Here is a 19,868-nt window from a genome sequence, read left to right on the forward strand (position 1 = left end):
GAGGGGGGGCCCGTGGCTCGCCCCCTCCACCCCACCCCCCGCCCCGCACACGTGTTCCCTGGGCCACCTTAGCCGGAAGGGAGGGCGACGGCCAAGGAAGCGGCGCCCGCCCAGGCTCCCCGGGAGGGAAAAGGCTGCCGAGCGGCAAACACGCGAGGGGGGGGGAGGTCCTGGGACACCCCAGCCCCGCCCCCGCCTGCCAGCGGCCTGTCTGTTTGGCCCTCGCCAGATCTAATACTTCTAGACTCTAGAAACCTAAACCTCATCCTTCAGCCAGTGCTCGCTGGCCCCGCGCGTCAGAAGGGAGGGAAGGAGCCCGCCGAGACTGGCCCGAGAGCAGCCCGCGGCCCCGGGAGGACTCCAGGCCTGCGTCCGTCTCCTGTGCGCTGGGGACGGACGGAAGCGTCTGGGACGGATGCCGGGAAGACTCCTGCTCCGAAGGGGGCCCAGCCACCCGGCGTCCCGACCGGACAGGTGGGAGGGAGGAGGGCAACGTCGGAACCGAGAGAGGCCCCCAAGGAAGGGAAACCTCCGGCAGCAGCGGGGGCGGGGGGGGGGAGATGCGGAGCGGGAGAGAGGCGGCCGGTTGGTGTCGGCTTCTTCCCCACAAGCCCGGCGCCTCCTGACCCGGAGAGGGGCCGGCGCCCCCCCACCCGCACCCTCGGGCCCCGCAGCCCAGCCAAGTTCACCGCCGACCCCACTGCCCGCAGGGGCCCCGGCGTAGCCTGCTGAGCTGGTTTCCCGTCCCCCGCCGCCTCCCAGCCCGGGCCACTCCGGTGGGCTCGAGTTTGGCGGCTCCCGGGCCCCTCCGCCCTTCCCGCCTCTCCCCCCCGCCTCGCCGCCGCTCCATTTAGGTCACCCGGCAGGACTCCGGCAGCTATTTTCGTCTGCCGAGGAGCTCTGGCAGGCGCTATCAATAATAGATGCTCCTCAAATGTTTCGCGGCCGAGGAAGGGAGGCGAGGGAGGATGGGGGGGGGAGCCGACAGCCGAGCGTCCCCCCAAGCTCAGAGACGCCCCCGCTCGGGCCGCCCGGGAGAAGGAGCATCCCTGCAGCTGCAGGCGCCTGATCGCCCTCCCTCCCCTTTCCCGCCCGCGGGGAGGCCAGAGGGACGAAGGGCTTTCCGGAGGGGAGACAGCTTTGGAGCCTGCCCGACCGACACGGCCCCAGAGCCGACGCGCATCCCCTCCGCTCCAGCAGCGAACGGGACCAAAGCGCATCCCTGGGGGGGGGGGGTAAAGCCAGGGGCTGGTGGGGAGCCGTGGATTTCCCCCACCCCGCCTCCCCTTGGACACCAGCAGGGGTCAGGAGGAGCTGCCTCGTCTCCTGAAGTCCCTCCTAAATGCCGGGAGGACCCCTCGCTTGGATTGGGCGCAGCGCCCCCTCCCTTCCCGGAAACTCCTCCTCCGCGCCGGAGAGGGAATCTGGGGCTGCTCCCGCTTCATGGATTCCTATGGAAAAGAGCACACACACACCCCACCCCGCTCTTGCTGGCTCTACCAAAGGCCCACCTAGTTCAGCAACCTCTTCGTCCAGTACAGACTAGCCCGATGCCTCATGAACAGAGTGACGCTTCGAGCAGCTAATGATTAGAGATATGCTTCACCTGAACATGGAGGTTCTGCCAGTGTTCCCTCTAAACTGAGTTAGTGTGACCTAGCTCACCGGTTTTTTAAGCCTCCGGCTCACAGATTTTTGTCTCAGCTCAGGAAGGAGCAAACTAATTTCTGCAGCAGCCAGATCGCTCGCTCACAACTTTAATGCCAGTAGCTCACAAAGAAGAATTTTTGCTCACGAGGCTCCACAGCTGAGAGGCAGCATGGCGTTACCTCTAGTAGCCACTTCTATTTGGGTAGAGCTGGTAGACGATGGTGTGATTTTAAAAATAAATCATGCAAGGAAGTGATCCTCTCCGCTTCCAGAAGAACACCAATGCCTCTGGGACTAAGAGGCTCGCGAGGTTCGGGCTTGTACTGCTGTTTGGAGCCCACTGCCATCCTCAACACTTTCATAGACCGGGAAATCCTTCTGAATGGTTGCAACGAACCTTACTGAGACGGGAATGGTGTTCTGGACTGGGAAAGCGGCCTGAGGATTGCAGCTGAAACCGACTAGGGGATTTCGTTTCAATGGAACTGGAGTCCAAGGAAAGCTTCTGATGCCGATCCTTTGAATTCTGCACGGGTATTCCAGAAGCCAACGTTAGGCTTCCCGTTTCACGGCTTTTAAGGGGAGTAAATTTAATAAGCACGTTGCCTTTCAATGGCGCTTGCATTTCAAGAATGAACTCTCCCAAATTCAAAAAGCGGGTGTTTCCATTGGGGGAACCTATACCAAATAAGCTTAACATTCATACAAGGAGAGGCCGAATATCACAATGACAAGCCAGATCAACCAATCCAATCCCACCATTTGGGGCAGTCTTTTAACTGCCTACATTTCACAGGTTCACATTCTGGTTTTCTTTTTTGGTCTGGTCTGCAGAGCTCAGTGAAACACAGATTTCTAGACAGATGCCGGATTGGCACCTTTATTGCTTAGAAGCAAGCGATCTTAGAAACACAGGAAGGGAAGAGACCCGGGGAGTCTTCTGTCATCTACAGCCATCATAAGTGGGTCGGGTTGCCCTCTCATTGATGCCAGGCACGCTTTCCTTCCTATGACTGAGGCCGTCAGAAATGTAGCCTGAGGGCGTTGTTATAACTGCAGCCAAATGCCTTCTTCATGTGAGTGAAATCTCTACCAGACAAACGTAGCAGATTGTGGGCAGCCCAGTTCGAGAAGTGAAAGAACTTCACCCAGCCAAAGAGGACGGCGTCGGCAAGGCATCCTTCACGCCCCAGCTGCACAAATGCCTTCCTTGCGAGCAGAAGGCGGCGGGGCTAGGCGCGCTTCCCCGAGAGCAGGCTTAATGAAGCCCGCCAGCACCGACTTCCGCCTATACATGCGTAGGATTGGACTGCATGTAGGCTTAATTGGAAACTTCTGTAGAAATCAGAGGCATTTCCTTCCGAGTTTACACACCTCCGAGTCCCTAAAACGTGACAGAGTGATCTTGTACATAATAATCTGCCTGTATTCGATTCCCTGGAAAGAATCCCCATAGATCATCTCTCTGGTACAGGCAGACAAATAAGCTTCATTCTCCCTGATACTAAGACCCTCGCTTTAGCAGGGTGCCGTCTTGGAAAAGATCTTGTGGAATACCGCCTAATGCTCCCTCTAAGCTGTGGAATCTTGTGAACAAAAATTCTACCTTGTAAGCTACTGGCATTAAAGTTGTGAGCGGACAATTTGGCTACTGCATAAATTAGTTGCTCTGGAGCCATCCTTCCTGAGCAAAGGCAAAAATCTGTGAGCTGGAGTCTAAAAAAACTGTGAGCTAGCTCACACTAACTCAACTTAGAGGGAACACTGTCTCCCTGCAAGTTAAAGGAGCCGAGGTATTAAACCGTTCACACACTCAGTCACTCTAGGAGCTCTCTCTCTCTCTCTCTCTCTCTCTCTCTCTCTCACACACACACACACACACACACATAAATCCCAGTCATAAACTCCAGACTTGCTGGCGAGTCAGTTCCTTTCCTGTCGCTTAGGAGGACACCGGCCCGTGTTCCTACCCCTGGTCGTCTATTTCCCCAACATAAAACCATCAGTGCCTTCAGGCAAGTGAACTAACCCGGATGTTGAAACCTGCGCTGAGGAATCTCTTTTCCCTACTTCCTCTCGTAAAAAGAGAGAAACGTGTCTGCTGCACCAATGTTCTTCTTTAACAAACACAAACGAAAACAAACAAGCAACAAAGTCAAACTGGGTTTCCCCAGGAGAGTCGCAAATGCGGACAGAAAGCGGCGAGCTCTGTCGGTGGGTGAAGCAGCCGGAGAAGAGGAGCCAGGAAAACCTCCCCGGCAGGCAGGGCTGGGATGAGCCGCGAGGCGGGCGGGGAGAAGGTGAAAGCGGGCCAGGCGCTTACCTTAGCGCGGGGTATTGAAGTCCAGCCGCAGGTGAGCAGTAGACGCTGCAGTGCCTGACTATCCCATAGACCAGCAGGACCAGGAGCGCTTTGCTACACATCGCCACTCTGTGCGGGAGGAAAGGAGGCGCAGCTTTCACCGGGACGCCGGTCGGGTTCTCTGCCCCCCTGCTCCAGACCTGCTCGCTACGGAGGAAGCCTCTGCCACCTGGCCGTTTATGGCCCCCACCCGACGCGTGGGAACCGCCTTTGGGACGATTCACCAACAGGCATAATCTCTGCTCTCACCTCCCCTCTCACACTCCCCCCCCCCGCGCGCGTTACACACAGACACACACACACACACACACACGGCTTCTCCCCAAAGGTCCCCCCTCACTTTCCTCCTCCCTCGCACGTTTGCCATTCGGCTCATCGGTCTTACCATTCAACTCTGATGCCCCGGCGCTAGGAAAGATCGACTGGTCACAATTGGATCGGAGAGAGGCAAAGGAAGTTTCGGCGGTGGCGACAGTTAACACTCTCGAGGCATCGTCTCTCCGTGCCTCAGCCTCTTCCTTCCTCTCTGGTGGGCAAGAGGGAAGCCGCAGGAAGGGTGGGGAGCGGAATGGAGAGCAGGTCGTCTGGTTCGCTGCCCAGCTGGCGGGAGGGGATCGGCTCCCCGAAAAGTTTACAGCAGTGCTCTGAAGTCTGCCAGGCAGGGAAGGGACGGAGAGGGCGAGAGAGGAGGGGAAGGGGTGGGGGGTCCTTCGGGACGGGCGAAAGGGAAGCGCAGAAAGGGGCGAGGGAGGGACGGAGGTGGGAGCTGGCTGCGTCCTTGTCGGAGGCTACCGGAGACGTCCTCTTCCCCTTTGCCCAGCTGCTTCTGGCTTCAGCGGCGCCTCTCTCGGTCTTTCTCCTCCGTCCTTCCCTCTCCTTCTCTCCCCGTTCTGTGCCTTCCAAGTTGACCAGCCCTCCGCTGCTTGCTGCCGATAGCCTAGACCCCTCCTTAGCTACCAGGTCTCTTGCACCTCTCTTCGCTTTGTGGTTGCCAGCTGTCTCTTGTCAACAGGGGTCGGTCTGCCTTGCTGGCGTCTAAGATTGTTTTGTTTCTCTGTTGATGTGGCGTTCGGATTTTTATTTGCCTATGACTGGTTTTTTATTGTTGTTGTTGCAGTCACGTAATAATCGGTATCAGAAAAGACGTCATCACCCCAATTCCTCAAGGAACCGCACAATTCCAACTCCAAGAATGATGCGAGCAGAGGCTTCTCATAACCAATTTAACTTACACTCCCCCTCCCGCCCCTTCCAAACCGAAGGTCTCCGTGGTGTGGCTAATTGTCAAGTCTCACCTTTCCCCCACACTGCTGAGAGGGACAGTTAGAATGAATGACGTTTGTAAAGTCTGCCTGTCTTTCAAGGATATCTTCTACATCCTAATTCTAAGCATACTTCCTGGAAGTTAACCCAATTGATTTCGATGGCATCTGAGTCAATGATTTACAATCACATATATATATATATTTAATATCTCTGCAGGACTGTTCTTAAAAGAGCAGACATGCTCGACTTTTTCATAGATATATTTGGGGTGGGTTGTTTTGTTTTTGGACTAATCTAAGAAATCTAAGTTGGTCGTATGCTCTCCTAACTGGTGCAATTAAATATTTTTAAATCGCTGTTGTTGTTACTATAATTCAAAGGCTGTTTGAAGTCTTAGAGGGTTCGTGGTAATTTTCTAATTAGACTTGGCAATTGACAGTTTGTGGGCCAGTGGGTGGATTGATTACCCGCCGGGCAAACAGTTGCTTTCCCAGTGGAGCTGTCCAAACACTGTGGTGCTGAATTGGCTTTGGCAACCAAACAAGGAACTTGGAAGAACGACGCCACCAGGATTGCTCTATATTTACAGTGCTCCCATGCTGGGAAGGAAAAATTAGAAATGTCACCGTTTAGTCCATGGTTTTTTCAGTTGCATATTTACCATTATTTTCCCCCTTTCCCCTGCCGAATCCGACAACTTATTGCATCAGTATTTGGGGAAAGATGCCCCGGGGTTTTACACCGTTCCTGGGTCTCTGATTAAATTGCATAACCATTTCCATAACAAATAACCATCTCATCTGGAAGGGGGGGGGGGGGAACTGAATCACCATGAATGACTTGAAAGGGAGAATTATGGTGTTCTCTATGAAGCTTTTGTCCTTCGTTGATCCTTTTCGTTCAGCGATATGGGGACTGTTCGGGGAAGCACACAATTTGCAAGGAGGGGGGTTCCCATTAAATCTTCATATGAGAGGGAATTCTTAAGGGAATCCCTTCTCGGCAGTTCACAATCTATGGGCATGATCTTCCTGACAATGACCAGGAGGAAAAAGAGAAATGAGAAAGATCATCGTCTGGTCTCCATTTCAAGTAATTTGGTATTTCTGCTAGTTTCTTGCTTCCCAGTCAAAGGTTGAAATTCAGATTCATTTTAGGAAATTGTCTCAAGAAACGCAGAATGCTGGAGGCAGTGCGGTGCGTTTCAACTGGTAGACTTGGCAAGCAAAAGAATCAGGAAGGAACAGAAACATAACGCATTAACTTCCTAATTCAATTATTTGAGTGCAGTGTGTGTAAACGGGATGTCGATATCTTTTTTAAAAAATCAAAAGTTTATACAACTTAATCATAAATGTTAGGTTCCACTGCTTCCCATAGCGTAAGGAAACAGTATTAATTATCATTAACGTTAATTATCATTAACTTTGTCAGAATCTGGAAAAGATCGACTGTTTAATTGTGTATAGAAGCTATTTCTATTAAAAAAGAGGAAACCCTTTCCCCTTGAGCACCTAGCAAGAAAATTAACATCTTCGTTTCTCTTTTTGACTGATAGGAGTCAGTCGCCCTAGGTTAATCTGATTGATCAGATGAATATAACATTGACTTCACTATAAGAATTCGTGTGATCTAAGACATTAATTTTTTTTCTTCCTTCTCCAAAGAATTTTGATTTTTCTGGATTTTCAGAATTACTGGAACCCGTGAGCGAGACTTTCCTACCAAAGACCTGTTGCAAGCAGCGTCTGCCACCCTGTGGCGAGTTTTAAATGTGCATGTTTTATTTCGCAGTTAAATCCTAAAAACACTTTCCTGGGAGTAACCCTACTGAATAGACCTGAGTACGATTCTGAGTAGACGGGATTAGGATGGCACTGTAAATCTCTCTTCAGTTATTTATAGGGAATATTGATCTCTGCTGTTATTGTAATGTATAGTTTCTGAACAATCTATCCAAAATGTTTTTCTTAGGGATTCATATAGTTTTGTTTTATCCCTAATTAATTTCCTGCATTAAGGGGAAGAAATAATTTTACAAAATAAGAGAATTCTGTGACTCTAACATCTCAATCCTATTCTTATTGCTCAGATGTGAGTTCTAGGGCTTAGTTACAAGGATCAAGGTTTACTGTTTGATATCTTTCAAGACTACTATCTGTAACTCTCTTCTGAGCCCAAATCTTTCTGTGTTCCCAGATGCACAAGTACAAAGAGCAGATACTCATTAGAAAGGTAGATGTCACCCTTACCAAATCAAGAAATGCTAACTGCACAACATACAGGCAACAGTTAATATACATGATATGAACCTGAAAAGCTGTTGTATTCTGCTGCCAGTGTTTCTGGACCAAATATGAGGTTCAGGAAAAATAAGACATAGAAAATTGCATACAAATAGTGTGCCAAAGTCCTATGTTGGATATTCTTTCTTCTCCTGTATGAGGGGGAAGTGTGTAGAATCAAAGTCAATCAGATTTATGGGTTTTGCCTACATTATTCAGAACTAATTTTGTGTCTGGTGCTCATCTGCTGTGCATAATAAAAATGTTATAAGTCATCATTTCATCATGCAGACATAGTTAACTGGAAAACATACCTATCCACATGTATTTGGGTACTACAATAGAAAGAAGGCAAACATAAAAGTTAAGATCTGAAAGACATGATCAAACAATCAAGGTGAAGATAACAGTTAGGGACAGGCTAAGATCTAAAGAGCTACTTATTGGAATAAAAAAGATTGTGTATAACTCTTAAAAATTCCTCTCCTTTGAAAAATAGGATTACCATGCTTTGGGAATTTCTATCAGCTTCAAAATTGTTTACCATCTATTAGATTTTTATTCTATCCTTCTTTCAAGGATTTCTTTATTTATTTGGTTCAATTTCTATCCTGACATTCCCACAAGTGGGCTCAGGGCAGGCTACAACATTAACATAAAAAAATAAAATCAAGATAAAACTATAAACTTAATCCTTAGATGATGGCAATCACACTACATCATAGCTATTACAGTGGTGCCCTGGTGTTAGACAATTAAAGACAGAAAGGGCTAGATCCAAAAAGAAATTCCAGATTATTAATGCCCTACCTTGGCTATCATTCTGTGTTGAAGGAGGAGGAGGAGGAAGAGGATATTGGATTTATACCCTGTCCTTCACTCAGAGTCTCAGAGCAGCTTACAAACTCCTCTCCCTCCCCCTCCCCACAACAGACACCCTGTGAGGTAGGTGGGGCTGAGAGAGTTCTTTCAAGAACTGCACTTTCAAGTCAGAACTATGGCTTCCCCTAGGTCATCCAGCAGCTGCAAGTGGAAGAGTGGGGAATCAAACCCAGTTCTCCTCCCAGATTAGAGTCCACACTCCACACACTTAACCACTACACCAAAATTGAAGACCATAATACAGATGGTAACAGAGAGGTAACACAATGGTAACAGGAGGGACCAGATGGTATTTGACATCTGCTGCCCCACCCAAAAGCTTGGTAGAAGAGCTCCATCTTACAGGCCCTGTGGAACTGTAAAAGAACCCACAGGTGGGAGCTCATTCCACCAGGTTGGGGCCAAGGCTGAAAAGGCCCTGTCCCTGGTTAAGGCCAGACAGATGTCTTTTGGGCCAGGGATCACCAGGCCAGGGCAGAGAACCATTGTCCCCCACCCCCAATCCATTTTGTCATCACAATCACCCTGAACGCAGGTTAGGTTTAGAATGAATGGCCCAAGATCCCACAGTGAGCTTTAATGCAAACTGGGACTCTGAAACCCAGGCCTCCTCACTGATATTCTAACTATAACACTACATGTCTTTTACAGAAGCAGACATGCAGAACCAGTTGCACAGCTGTTTGGATTCTGGTCAAGGACTTCAGTGTGATATCATCATGAAAGTCTACTTCTACATCAATCATGATTTTAGATGTGCCCATTAAAGCAACATCTAGGTGCAAACATCTGATATGATGCAAAATACTTGATCTGTTCTGTGCAAATGCCATCAGGAGAATGACACAGCATGACTCAGACAAACACACAAAGAATGAACCAAAGTAAAGCTAGTCTTGGTATGCTGTACCTTCTACTGCAGGACTGATGCATCGAAAAAGCAAGAAAGCGAACCGGTCAGAATATGCTCAATAGGCCTTATACAGGTTTCAGTTAACATCTTTGCATAACTTTGCATAACAATTCTGTGTTTGCACTGGCTATAATACACATTACTAGGGTGGCTCAGTCAGTAAAGAGAAACAAAAATGGAAGGAAAATCTTGCATCTGAGGGAGGGAAGTGGATGGGGCCATCATATTTGGTGGCAGAGATGGGAAGGATGATGGCCCCATCTCTCTCTCAGGGACAAGATTTTTCCCTCCGTTTTTCTTTCCCTTTAGTGACTGAGCCACCCTAGTTATGTGTTTTCTTCTTTGCTGTCGAAATACAATATTTTGGCTGTGGGATCAGCCCAGGAACCTGAGGGAAGATCAGGAGCCCACTTTAACTTAAACGACTTAAATGGCACTTGAGATATTTCGAAATTCAAAAATAACAAAACATTTTATTTAACTTATAGGGGAAAGTTTAAGGGAAATCAGGGGTTGAAAATTTCTGTGGTAAAACTAGTATATGCATAGACTTTAGTTCTTATGTTTCAGGCCAATGAGAGTCTCTTGAGCTATTCACAGATCTTTATGTTGAGAGGCTTTTGTTCCAGTGTTTTCCCAAACACTCCAGTACATTTACTTTGAGTATTCTCTGACTGTTTTACTTTCCAGAAGGCTGGTACACTCTTTCGCTCTTTCCAGTAACCAAACCTCTTCTATTAAAACACCAATACTTGTCTTGAGTTCTTAACTGACTCTTAAGGTTTCTGCAGGCAGTTTCTAACCACACCAGACCAGGGATCTCTGCACTCTTCAGAGCTAACTCTCTGTTTGACTGGGTAGGGAAATTCTCCTCTCACTAGAAGATCTATCCCTTTTCTTTGGCCTGAGTGGGAGTCTCTGTCTAACTACCCACTTGTCCTTACCAACTTTCCCCCAGTTCTCCTGTCTGTGTTAACCTGCTCTCAGTCAGGGGAGCAGTGGCACAGGGGATTTATCCTCTGGTTACAAGTAACATCTGAGCTGAACAGAACTGCTGTCAGTTCTAGCCCCACACTGGTGTGAGCTACCAGCCTTGTCCCCAGCTCGCCGTCCACCCAGAGGTTCGAAAGCTTCGGCGAGTAGATAAAATGGGTACCACTCCTTAGAGAGGGTGGGCACACCAACACACACCCCCGGTGGGGGAGGTGTTAGCCAGCGAACGGAATGTTCAGCTCATAAGATCGGAAGCCTAGAAGATCTCTTCGGCATCAAGAAGCCTGTAATGGGCCGTTCTGGCCAGGCGATGGCAGTGCGGCGCTGCGACCTGAAGAGTCCTGGAGGGAAAAAGAAAGAAAGAAAAGCTGACGTCATCAAGCCAAGCCGAGTGGAAAATGCGGTCTGGAACCTGTCTGAGTCTACAACTGAGCAAAAAATCTCCGTCGGAGGTGAACGTGTGCGATCTAAAGATTTATATATATGTTGTCCTCCCTTACCCCTATGAATCATTGTTAGTCCCTTGTGAATGTGTAACAGTATTTGACTCTTCTCAGCTTGGGCTGAAATAAGACTCAAGGCAGAAATCTGACTCAGTCTCTCCTCAGCATACAGCTCTCTCAAGACTTTCTCTGCTCAGCTGATGCTAACCAATTAGATTGCTTGGAGCAGCCAGTCACTAGAGGCCCTCTGTTTCTGTGAAGAATTAACTCTTCACAGTCCTTCAGCTGTTTGTACAGCACTTCAAAGCTTTTTAAAAAGTGCAGTCCATCACAGCATCACAATTCTGGCTGTTTTATTCATCAGTCCCTTTCCTAATATTTGCCAATATGAGTTTGCCTTTTCACGGATGCTGCACACTGAGGTGACTTTTCAGTGAGCTGTCCACTATGACCCCAAGATTTCTTTTCTGATCCAGTCACAACTGCCAATTCAGATCCCACCAATAGCATATATCATCTCATCACTTTTTACTTACTTGCATTGAATCTCATTTGTTATTTTGTTTATAATTCATACAGTTTGGAGAGATTGTCCTAGAATTCTTGATGGTCTTCCTTGGTTTTGACCTTCTTGAATAAATTGGAGTCTTTCAAAACTTAGGTTTTTGAACTTTCAGATGAATGCCATCTGCTCTAGTGACTTCTTCATTTCTAATTTGTCAATTAGCTCTCAGATTTCCTCTCTCTACTCAGATGACCCCTCTGAAAGAAAACTTTGAGCTGTAGGTATCTCTTCAACACCTTCCAGAATAAAATCCAATGCTCAGAGCTAATTTAGTCTCTCTATATTCACATTGACTTCTTTCATATCTTTGATGACTAAAGAGTCTACAACTTTGAAACTGGCAAAAAAAATGTTTTTACAGAAGAGTAATCTGTCAAAAATTGCTCAGTTTTTATTGCTTTCCAAAGAAATGATCAGGTAAAAGATATTGGCTTGTTAAAATTCCTCTGTAGAAAAAGCATGGGAAAATTATTCTTTTGATCTGAGACTCCATACACCATAGTGCAAACTAAGAGAAATCAAACCTGCCAATAACTTTTCATCAGGAACATTGGATTTATAACTGAATGACATTTTAAGTGATTTTGATGCACCTTTTCAAAAGAGGCATTTGTACTTCTGAAGTATAACTTAATGTGATGCTGGAGATGTATTTTTGTCAAACATAAGCACAAAGAAACAAACGAGGCAAATTCTTAATCATTAATCATGAGAACTTTCATCTCACCAAAGGAGTTAATAAAAGTGAATAAAGATTTTCTTGGTTTTATGCTTTAAAAGGCATTATGTAGAAGGGCAGCCATTTCCTCATTTTCTTTTTTTGGTATCACTTAAGAAAGATGGTGAAGGGCTGACATATCTTTGCTTCAAAAGCTGATGCTTTGCAAATCCCAGACAGAGTTGCCTTCCCCTCCATGTTGTTTTCCTGAGCCAAAACAGCTCCTGTTGGGAGTTACTTGCCTAACTTTGGAGCCCTATGTGAAATATTCTGGGCACGTACAGCTCCAAAGTTATACAAATAACTTCCTGCATGAAGGGGAAAAGTCTGGCATTACCCATTTACAGGGTTTCAACAGGTTCAAATTACAGTACACAATTATTCTTCCTGGTTATCAAAAGCTTCTTCCTAGAAACTGATGAGATAATCATCATTTTCACATAATGGGATTTAATCTGACTCCAGAAAGGACATCCATGCCTGTTCCCCTTGCACAATGAACATTCAATAGTGACTAAGTGCAGAAATATGCATTACAAGAAATATACAAGTACTAGTGAAATTGGCAGCTCCATGTTGTCACTTTCAACATTCTGTAAGCTATTACATTGCATTGTACATTGTTGGCTACCCCAGGCAGAGGCAGTGTGTGTGTGAACACAGTCCTCGGGTATGGGTGGACTGTAAGCTAAATATGAGCAGTCACCGTGATGCAGAAAAAAGCTAATGCAGTCTTGGGATGTATCAACAGAGACATAATGCCCAAATCATAAGATGTTATAGTCCTGCTGTACACTACATTGGAGTACTGTCTCCAGTTCTGGAGGCCTCATTTCAAAAAGGATGTGGACAGAATGGAGCAAATGCAGAAGATAGTGATGAAGATTATCAGGGGCCTGGAGACCAAGCCCTATGAGGAAAGGCTGAGGGTCCTGGAAATGTTCAGTCTGGAGAAGAGGAGGTGACACAATTGCTCTCTTTAAGTATCTGAAAGACTGTCACTTACAGGATGGCAGGGAGCTGTTCCTGTTGGCAGCAGAGGACAGGACTTGGAATAATGGGTTTAAATTACAGTTGGGAAGATGCCGGCTGGATATTAGGAAAGAACTTTTTTACAGTAAAAATAGTTTAGCTGTGGAAGAGGCTGCCTAGAGAGGTGGTAAGTTCCCTCTCACTGGCAGTCTTCAAGCAGCGGCTGGACAAACACTTGTCAGGGAAGCTTTAGGCTGATCCTGCATTGAGCAGGAGGTTGGACTAGAATACCTTTAAGATCCCCTCCAATTCTGTGATTCTATGATTCTATAAATGTACAGTGGAATGATATCAGTATTGGAATATTTGGTTAATATAGTAAAGATTGACTAATCATAGAAGCGTGATACTGAGTACACTAAATAAAACTCCCAAAAAGTATATTGCAAAAAAAAAAAAGTAAACTTGCATTTATTCAAATAGATCCAGTTCACATTCAGGTTGCAGTCAAAAGAAGAGAAAGAAGCCTAATCTAGAGAATACTTTCCCTAGCACAAATGGCCAGCTTGTCCAGCATCATGTATGTGGGAGTATGAGAGCATTGTATCTACAGGTGAGACTACAGAGACACGTGTCTCCATGGAAGGCCATGTAAAGAGAGTGAGAGGACAAAGTGAGAAGGGATCAGAGAACAACTCTCAGGTTAAGATGAAGAGAGGCATCCCATGCAAGGAGATAACACCTATATACACTTAGTTATTATTGAAAGCAAAAGATAATGTGACATGTTCCCTCTAAGCTGTGAAGTCTTGGGAGCAAAAATTCTACTTTGTGAGCTGCTGACATTAAAGTTGTGAGCCAGCGATTTGGCTTCTGCATAAATTAGTTTGCTCTGGAGCCCTCCTTCCTGAGCTCAGACGAAAATGTGTGAGCTGGAGGCTAAAAAACTGTGAGCTAGCTCACACTAACTCAGCTTAGAGGGAACACTGCATACGGGAGTCATTTTTTACAACTGTCCTGCATTTCTTTTAACATTTAGCTCTGATTTAAATTATCCATAAAATATATGCCAAACCTTCATGTCAGTTATGCCTTACAAACATTCAGAGTGTCCTAGTGCTGAAAAAGCAAAAAAATGTGGCAGAACATTTGGGGTTTTTTTTTAAAAAAATTATTTTTATACTACATAAACTACATTTGGAAAGGGGAATACAGGAGGTTACTAAAAAAAACCCCTAAAATATAAAACTTCAAGCTTAAGGCAAAGATCATAATGTGCAAAGTCATTCTCATATGTCTTCTTACAATATAACAATGAAAAAGGTAAAATTATGCTACTGTATGCTCTATTTCTTTATATAAAGCTAACTTAAGCCCTTCTGATTGGGTACCTTATACTTTAATTTTTAAACAAAGGATGCATTTTCATACTTCTACTACAAAAGTGATTATCTTATCATTTGTTTTTCTTGTATTTCAGTTTGACTTTAAACAGTTTGGGATCTGCTTCTCCTTTTTCAGATTCAGAACCTTCTGAGGAGCTACCAAGTTTGCATGAACTATCATCAGTCTTGTGATCGCTTTTATCCTCTTCATGCAATTTTTCCTCTGCTTCTCCTTTGTCTTTTATCGGTTTCTGTTGTTGTTCCAAAAAAAACCCCTGCTTTCTGCGCAGAGTCAATCTTCATCTTTTTATCATTCTGATTAAATATAAGTCCTTCTGAAAATATCCATCTGAAGGGAATGGAATTCTTGTGCAGGAAAGAAATTAGCTCTTTGTATTGTCTCCGTTTCCATATCCCAAATGGAATGTCTTTCAAGATTCTCGCTTCTTGTCCTTTAACTTTCAAGGGGTTCCCAGTTCTTGCTTTCAGAATTGCATCTCTGATTGCTCTTTTGGAGAATTTAACAAATATTTCACCAGATAGTTTATTTTTCTTAATAAAAAATTCTCCCCTTTCTGTCACCAGGTCCATCTCATTTTGCAATGCATCTGCTTTAAGGTCCATCACTGATGCCAGTGCTTCGCTTAATAATTCTTTTAAATTCTCCCCTTTCTGTTCTGGGATACCCTCGAAGTGTAGAACATACATTGATTTCTCCATTTGAAGCTGTAGTAGTTGCTCTTTATCAGAGATCCGCTCTTTCCCCGCTGCCTCCAGTTTCTGCTTAATGTCTTCTGTCTTGGCTTCAACTTGTTTTATGGTTTTGTCGGTTTCATCTGCCTTTTGATCAATTCCCGATAGTTGCTTCTGGAAACAGTCCAGTTTGTCCAGCAGAGGGCGCAATGCTGCTGCCAACATATTGGGAAAGTCAGTAGTTACTTCCAGGGCCCGTGTAAGCATTGCTGTGTGTGAAGTTCCTGGGTATTGAAAACAGATCAGCCAATATCATAATGCCCCTATACAAATCAATGGTGCGACCTCATTTGGAATACTGTGTGCAGTTCTGGTTACCACACCTTAAAAAGGATATTATAGCTTTGGAAAAAGTGCAGAAAAGGGCAACTCGAATGATAAAAGGGTTGGAACACTTTCCCTATGAGGAAAGGTTAAAGCGCTTAGGGCTCTTTAGCTTGGAGAAACAACGACTGAGGAGAGTCATGATTGAGGTTTATAAGATTATGCATGGGAAAGAGCAGGTAGAGAAAGAGGTACTTTTCTCCCTTTCTCACAATACAAGAACTCGTGGGCACTCAATGAAGTTGCTGAGCTGTCGGGTTAGAACAGATCAAAGGAAGTACTTCCTCACCCAAAGAGTGATTAACACATGGAATTTACTGCCACAGGAAGTGGTGGCAACTACAAGCATGGACGGCTTCAAAAGAGAATTAGATAAGCATATGGAGCAGAGGTCCATCAGTGGCTATTAGCCACAAGGTATAGATAGGGGCTCTGGGGCAAGTGTTGCTCTGTATTCTTGGTGCTTGTGGGGGTCAACAGTGGGAGGGCTTCTAATGTCCCGGCCCCACTGGTGGACCTCCTGATGGCACCTGGTATTTCTGGACTGGATGGGCCTTTGGCCTGATCCAACATTGGCGTCTCTTATATTCTTATGAGAAGGTCTTTTCTCCAGAGCATTTTTCCCCTCTACCCAACATTGTTTATACAAGATAAGGATCGTTCAAGGAGTCTGAAAGTTCATCAAATTACATGCGTATTTTGCACCTCTTGCCTTGTTTATAATTCTCTTGTCGATACCGCCGCTTTCCCCTCCTCTTTATTGCTCACGGACCGCTGGTTATCAAGCATGGGGGGGGGAATCCCCAACTCCTCCCCTCTCCTGTACTTCGACTCAGAGGTTTAAGAGTTCACTATGGTGGCTCAAGTGGCTTACAGGGGATTTTGCTTAACTTACAGTTCAGTTTGCTTAGGTCTGTAGAGAAGACATTAGCTCACCCGTTCGTTTGCCCATTTCATCTGGCAAAAGTCTCCGATCACTATAATGGCCTCGTGGCGGTGGGACCTCTTGGGGTAAGAAGTGCCTCAATTCCTTGGCCGTTGCCTTGGAACAGGCACTCCCATGCAGTCCAGGCAGAGAGCCCCCTACAAGGGCTCTGGGGGGGCTCGGACCTGTCCAAGACCCCTCCTGTCCACCGTGATTTGGGGCGCCCACATTGGAGCTCGATGGAGCACACCCAAACCATGAGTCACCAAAACTGGAAACCAAATTGTGGCAGAACATTTGGACAACCTTCAAGTTTACACCTTTCTTGGAGCTGGGGTTACCAAAAATTCCATCCCTAAATAATTCTCAGCTATGAAGCCTTAGTATAACAGGGTTCTTGTACAAATGAGGACAGCTTCCTAGCAAAAGTCCAATGCAAAATGCTTTCCAAAGACCACATCTCCGCCACTAAGAATGAAAGAGAATGGATAAATAATACAGGGGGAAAAGAAAAGTCTGAGAAATATTTTATAGGCATTGATTTTTTTAAAAAAAGATTGATCTTCAAAGCATTGAGCTAAGTGAAATATTAGTAACCACATTCATCCACAGAGGACAGAAAAACTGGCAGAGTCTTCTCAACTGTATAAAGATGTCCTTCACCAGAACATTTCCCCACTTCTTTCTCCTTCCTGTGTTGATTCAGTGGCTGCTGCTGAGTTTGTCATTCCACTTAGCAGTGAACTAGTGCCCTACTACTTTACTGATGGAAAAAAGAATCTGAATCACTGAATCCTATAAATATGTTTCTTTCTTAATAAACAAAAGCATTTATTTCCATTCAGGGACATGGCTGACATCAATCAAAGTCATAATTTTATTTTACTGGAAACTTCAGGTATTGATGTCATTAGTCAACATCTGCCCAACTTGAAAAACTTTCCTGGTTGACAAGAGTACAAAAACACGTTTGTCTGAATGGGGTTACTCACAATCTGCTATGTAACTGTAAAAACACATCGATGAAGGATTTGTCATACTATTGAGAGACATGAGGGTTAATCATTCCCATTATAGCAACAAATGATGGATTAAATAAGTGAGGATTAAAGCTATTTCCCAGATGTAGTCAAGAGGACAGCAAAGGCCCAGGATCCCTTTCTGGTAGATAAATTCACCAACCATCCAACAGAAGGTTCTACTAAAAATATTGTAATATTTTAATAGAACATACAGTATAATATACACAACAGTCAATAATTTAGATCATATAACAGATCTATAAGAATCAATGTCCATATTATACCAAATATTTGTAAAATTTATAAATGGAAATGATTGCCAGAATGACTCTAGATGGTTTCTGTCATTTCTTAGTTGGAGAAGTTTATTAAACTTGACCATTTCAGTAATTTCCCAAGATTTAGGCTGCAATCCTAAGTAAACCCTATAGAATAAAAATGACACTTGCTTATGAGTAGATCTGCTTAGGATCTTCATTTGTTAAAATTTTTTCAGCTGTCAAAATATTATCATTGTAGTTGGCTCAGCCCAAAATCTCTAGTATTCCAAGAATTATGGTAAAGAGGTCTGGCTATAACTTGGACTTACTCTCATTTCAATCACTCTTAAAACTGTCTTCCAAAAATTCTGTATCATATGAAAATCTCACACCACATATGAAGAAAAATCTGCTTTCACTTGGGAACATCTCCAATGTGCAACTGCTGGTATGGTAAATCTAGTGTAATTGAGAAGTGGTTAAATACTAGAAACATAGTAATTTACAAAAGTTTTCTTTTAACGTTACTGCATGGGGAGAAAGCTGGAACATTAAAAATGCAAAGCATCTGACACATAGTCTGAAATACGAGTTTTCAGCATAGTTTCCCATTTCCATTTAAAATCATTGACAAATTGTAATAGTTACTCTGAAGAATGTGATAAATTCTGTAATCCTTTCCACCTTTCAGCTTTATCCCCCCATAATTCAAGCACTGTAAGAGCGGTAGGTTCTCCATGTTCGTCCCTCTATGGTGTAGAGATATCTGAAGGGTTTCTGAATGACCTTCAGGTATCCATGCAGGCATTTTCTCCTGAGCCATTCAGCTGAATGGGGATATACAGAGAAACACAGATCCTTCTGTGTCCTCAGTGTGGTTCTAAAATCCATTTTCAGGTTGGTTACTAAAAGTCTGGGAAAGCTCAGTGGATGATGGCGAGAAAAATATGTCCTTGTTTCTCTGTATAATTGCTTTATGAAAGCCACTAAAAGGATCTTTTCACACCACAGTATCTTTCAAAGGATACTTGTCATCATGGAGAGAGAAGTTTTACTGAAAATGTTTTCAGAGGATTCAGAATTTTCAAACTCTGAAAGACATTTACTTGAACTTAGACTGCTCATTGTAGCCATTCATTCTCTTTCACAATTAATATGTAGGAGAAGCTGCAATAATCATAACTCCATGTTAACAAGAAAGTACTTGCTGGAAAACAAATAGCGTACATTGATCAAATGGGATCTATGTTCAGTGTTCCGCACAGTCCCGAGTATTTACAGCAAAAACGGAAAGCAATGACCACTGTGGGCACCCATTTCTTAAAGCCACAGGTACTCCTTTCATAATTTTGGGGGAGGTTTAAACCCGCCCCCATGGGGGGTTATTGTAGATTTTTCAGCACAGCTGGGGCCTTTTCAGGTTTGTAAAAAGATCTGTCTTTTCTGTCCATAGCCCCAGTCTCCAAATTTAAATACCCACAGATGGGGCCAAGTTGAGAATTAGATATATTAATGGCAGCCCCACCACTCCTTGGTTGGAAAAAAGCTGTTGGAAAGTGCTCTGAGGACTTAGAGTAGTAGTTTTCAGGACAAGACCCATCTAATAACCTGCTGAGACCTTCAAGATATGGAAGGCAAAGGTTCCAAAAAAATGAATGAAGAAATGTACCAATAACATCTTTCAGTCAGAACAGAATTTAAGACTTCAGTAACCTTTAACTTAAAGCATTGTTCTTTGTCAGGGTGAGAGCTGGTAATGTCCTGGATGACAAAAGCAGAAATTGTAATTCACAAGCAATGACTTTTTTCCCCTAGCTACCAAGACCATGAAAGTAATTTGTGGCCTTTTACATCTTTAATGCAAGACAGCATTTAGTCATTTCAGCAAGAGATAGATGAGTTCAGTGTGGGTCAATACCTTCAGGGCAATTTGTTAATTAGGAATCCACACAGCTGTGTTCAGGTACAGCGTGCATGAAAACACTGTGATGAATGTGGAGTTGAGGCATAAAGAAACCTCACTTCTGAAAGTCATTCTTCCAGTTGTCATTAAAGAGCATCGCAGAGTACGGTAAACGGCTGCAATTTCTCCTCCCTCAAACAGAGTCTTCGTTGAAAAGTTAGAACTTTGAACCAAAATAGGAACTTTG

This window comes from Gekko japonicus, unplaced genomic scaffold, assembly GCF_001447785.1.
Source record: "Gekko japonicus isolate JY-2015 unplaced genomic scaffold, Gekko_japonicus_V1.1 scaffold357, whole genome shotgun sequence".
Classification (NCBI taxonomy): Eukaryota; Metazoa; Chordata; class Lepidosauria; order Squamata; family Gekkonidae; genus Gekko; species Gekko japonicus.